At 31.0% G+C, this 5,101-nt stretch overlaps 1 long non-coding RNA gene across 1 annotated transcript; it reads right to left on the reverse strand.

Moving 5' to 3' along the window:
• Positions 1 to 433: 433 nt before the first annotated feature.
• LOC121769427 lies at positions 434 to 1,893 on the reverse strand. The gene is made up of 2 exons (XR_006043559.1): positions 1,687 to 1,893; positions 434 to 841 (listed from the first exon to the last, which is right to left on the reverse strand). It is a non-coding gene; the product is annotated as an uncharacterized LOC121769427 (long non-coding RNA).
• Positions 1,894 to 5,101: the final 3,208 nt, after the last annotated feature.

Raw genomic sequence — 5,101 nt, forward strand, 5'->3', positions numbered from 1 at the left:
CTTGCTTTCAATGTTTGTAATGACAATTGATTAATCAAAATATTCAACTAGTATTAGAGACGTTTTTTTTTGCTCTAGTTTATTGGATTTAAATAAATGAGAATTGCATGAAATAGTATTGTTTATTTTGTGTCGATACTATCCAAGTGCTAAAAGCTAATGCAGTATACATATGTGGGAAACGATTTATCTTTATTTGTCTGCAGCTGTAAACAATGTATATTTCTTTGCAGATAAATGTTTTCAGCCAAACTAGGTAATTTTTGTCCATCTATTGTCATGAATTTTGAATTTATTTGGTAAAATGGTATGATTTTTCAAAATTGTTCGATTTTCCACGTGTCAAAAATCTACATTCAGAGGGCTGAAGAACATACAATTTCGATTGAGCATTTTAGAAAAATTTGAAGATTCAATTGTGACAACTTTCATATTGGTGTAATTTGGAATATGCATATGCCTCTTAACTTTTGAATATATATTATGTGAATACTTCATAATGATTCGTGTGTCGGTTTAGTAGCTGAGATGTTGTACATTATGCAAAGTGATTTGCACCTCTTTTTACCTTATCAGTCAACTCAAATAGACTTGCTTCAGTCTTGTTCGAATATTCGGGGTATGTGTGACAGAAGTTGGCCTGTGGTAATGAAGCACGTTTATCGTGAAGCAAATTCAGTTGCGGATTATTTGACAAGTTGGTCGTCAGGTAATACAAGTTTGTATTTGCATGATGAGCCATTGATTGTGTTACGAAACTTTTTATGGAGTGATCACTTGGGAATTACATATGTTTGAGCTGGATAGGCCGTAGTATTTTCTTAAGGGCTACATAAGCCATCTCTTGTAACAAAAAAAAAATTATTAGCTTTATTCCATCCTTATCTTTTGACATTAACTAGACGATAAAAAAAGTAAGTAATTGTATATTAGATCCATGCCGATGATATGACTCATAGATTAAACGAATAAAGTATATAGTAAAACAAAATTATCAAAGGCCCCAAAGCTAAAGTTAGTGCAAAAGGGGAGGACCCATTTTAGTTAGAAGTTCTTTCCGAGTAGAGTAGTGATTTGTTTTACTCTCTTCTGATTAAATTAAATCATGGTCTCCTATAATAGTAGTTTTAATTTATCCAATAAAAAGAAATTAGGGGGACAAAAAAGTATAGATCATCAATGGTCCATATGCTTTGACTTCAGCAAATACAGCCAATTTTGAATTAACAAAGCTAGTCTTTGAGTTCAACTAATGAGAATCAGTAGAAGCTTCATTAATTTATTAATGTCAATATTATAAACCCCTTGTACCTACATGCAAATTGATACTAGGAAAAATACTTTGAAATCGTTATATTTTAATAAAGATAAGATATACCAGGAAACATACTAAAATCCCTAAAATACTTGGCTTTAATTACAAGCGCAGCTCCACTATTTTTAAGATCTTGTTAAATTTCTTTTAAATGGATATATATTCAAATATATATTAAAAAAGTTTTTAAGACTGAAGAAATATCATCTTAACTATAAACCACATCAATTTTTGAATTATTTGAGTCCATGTTTGATCAAGACTGAACATATATTAAAATTAATTAAGGCCACAATTTTGCAGTGTGTGTGTGTGTGTGTGTTTAAATAACATAAGATATATGAAATGAAATCTAAATAAAGACGTTGTACCTTGAAATTGAAGCTTTATCTTGCAGTGATATTCAGAAAAGATGGAGTGGCTCATGATGGTGAAGATGGGCACGTGAAGAACTAACTCTTTCACGTTGTAAAAGTGTATTGCGTTCAATGAAAAATGGTGCACGCGCGCGTGTCTGAGTTAGTAGTGCACGTGCCCTGCTTCTCCATCGCGCTCATCACTCACCTTCACACCTTACTTCTCAAACTATGTGTGGTTGAGGTTACTACATAATATAAAACCTTGATTCCCAAATATTTATAGCAAAAATGAAGACATTATTGTTATGATACTATTCACTTATACGTAAGTGAGTATCGATTTATTTAGCACTAAAAACCCTATTCTATAGTTGAAAATAGCAAGAATTAACCCTTTTTTGAGGGCATTGTAGAGAAGAATAATGGCAAAGACAATATGCCCCTGAGCTGGATAATAAAGAATGAAAACAATTACTAATACTTCGAAGTGGGACCTTGAATTTACAACCTAAAAAAGTTGTTCCATAAATAAATAAACAGGACACCCATGACATTAAGACATTAACCTTAAATAAAAAAATGTGACAATTTTCCAACACATGCTATTGCAAACCAACTGTAGATTAATTTCTTGGTGGTGAGTCTTCATCAACATTTTCAATTGTATTCAAAGCAATTCAACCATTGTTTTTGTTAGTATACCTTAGAACCTATATGGTTTGCCGCTAAACACGACGGTATACTATGTTGTTGTATTGGACCCTATTTGTCATATTGAGCCTAACCTGTCTTGTGTGCCTATTTATATAGAAGTGGGACACAAAACTATATAATCTGTAACTGCAATTATAATACAATATGTCTGTTCTTCGTTCTTGCCCGTGGACGTAGCAACACAACGTTGGTGAACCATGTAAAATCTGTGTATCTTTACGTTTCTGTTTGTTTCGATTACTCAATTTCCGTCACAACAGTTTTCTATATATAATTAACCTTATTGTTAATGAAGAAAATTATATGGTTACACATGAAATATTATTGTTATCCACATGAAGTTGATATATCAACAACATGTGCTAAGGACAAAATGGTTTTTATTTGGATTCATAAAAGAGGAGCACTAAATTTGTGCAAATATGTGGATATCAAAATCGTTCATCTAAACGGAAAAAATGAGATGAATATTGAAAATTCATATATTTATAAGCAACTAACCTGAGAATTCATATATTTATTAATGGTTCCAGCACTATATATAAAATAAGCTCAATAAAATATGCCCAAGTATTAAGGCTCTTTCAGTTGCTCTCTTTACCACCTCTTTTTTAGGCCATCTGCAGATTTTGTGTACCAAACATTTTTTTGCTATTTTCACCTAAAATCTGTATCTTCTTTAATTATCTTAACCCTCCCTAGCTGCTTCATGTCATTTCACAGTTTGTTTGTTTGTCATGAATCAAAAAAAAATCTCTGTTTACAGACATTTTTTTTCTCTTACAGCGTTTTGGACAAATTTATTGTACAGAACTTCCTTGAAAGTTAATAAATTTCTAGCAATTTTTGGAATGAATGTATTAATTTTGTTTGGTGAAATCGCCCAACAATATTCATTATTCGGAAAGTATGCATTCACTCTTGCAACTTAATTTTGTTCTTGATTAATTGAATTTCATCACCTTTTTAAAAGAAACTTGAGATACTTGATCATGGACGAAAATAGTATATTTCACTATATTAATAAACAATAGTATTACATAATTCAGAAAAAATAGCCCCAACATATTTTTAAAATGTTCATATAATAATCTCAGATGATCATCATTTACCTTGATGCAGGAGTTTGAATACTGTACTTAACAGTGTTGGTGATGTTACTTATTATCATAATATTTGGTTCAAAAATTATGGAATTGCATATTGTGGAACTTTTTAAATTTTCCTAGTCACATTCAATCTTACTAAGCACTGTTCATGTCTTGAAATAAGTAACATCCTTTTTTTCTTTTCTTGCATGCTTTATTGATTTGATGTAGCTAGTAGTAGATGCTGCTTATGAAGAAATTTTTCCTCTACATTATCTTGATTTCAATTTCAATCACACAATATTTTTTTGAGCTTATCTGGATGCAATAGTGCATACTCTCGATGATAAACACTACTAGAAAAATTGCTTCTCACTACACTTTTTTTATCACACTTTATAAAAAGTGCCAGCATAGATGTACTATCTACGCACTAGCTTTTCACTGCACTTTATAATATATTGTTACTGCACTTCAACATAAAAAGTGCCATCATAGAGGTATTATCTACACACTACCTCTTATTACAGGTACCCGGTGCTGCACTTGCATAAGTGTCATTATAGATGAAGTGTCAGCACAGTAATTTTCTAGTGACAATTTTAAGTGTCATTACAAGCCAATTTTCTAGTAGTGAAATTGCCAAATAAATTATAAAAATAGTTAAATTTTGTATTCTTCCATACTTCTTCAAAAACTGAAAAGATAAATCATCAAGTTTCAGAATTTTATAACTATCTGACATATTGTTTTTCCAATGAAACCAATCAAATTTATCTATGTGAACAAAACGGCAGTGACACATAATGGCGCCGGTGGTTTACCAAGAGCGATGGTAAAATAATTGTGTAATCTAGTTGACACATCATCATTGGTTTCATTGGAAAAATGTACTCCCATAATAACTGTAAAATTCTAAATTTTATCATTTATTATTCCAATTTTGAAAAAGGGACAAATCACGATTTAATTATTCTTCTTGATTTATTTGACAATTTTTCCATTGGAATAATATATACTATCAATCCCTTTTTAATGGTAAATGAATATAAATTTAAAGGTCATGTAACAAAAAGTCACACATTACAAGGTAGTTGAACCTGAAAACTTTGAATTCAGACATTATCCTATCGCTTAACCAACTCAGATGTACTACTCTCAACCCTATTGGTTAGATACAAGTATGTGAAGCAATTAGGTAATGAATACCAGTTTGACCTAACGCTCTCAATCGACATAAATTTTTTGGTTAACTAGACATCCACACATCCCATAAAAGGATTGTGAAAATCTTCATCAGCCTATCAGAAAATCAAATGAAAATATACTACTCTGCGGCAGAAAATGGTCCAGGCTGGATATAGGAAAAAGTAAATGTTCAAAAAATTGAGTGGTGGGATACATATACAGATGTGCAAATACCTTTCTGTTGGCTTGTTAGGAATCCTGGTAATAAAAGTGTTCTGTTCACATATTTCTACCTAATCTCATCACTAACTAACTTTAATTTGGATAAATCTATCTCCATTTAAAATTTTACTAATTCTTCAGCAGTGACATGTCCTATCACATTATTACTATTGTGAGACATACTATTTTTCAACACCTGAAAATAATGCAATCAA

Source organism: Salvia splendens, chromosome 2, assembly GCF_004379255.2.
Source record: "Salvia splendens isolate huo1 chromosome 2, SspV2, whole genome shotgun sequence".
NCBI classification, from domain to species: Eukaryota; Viridiplantae; Streptophyta; class Magnoliopsida; order Lamiales; family Lamiaceae; genus Salvia; species Salvia splendens.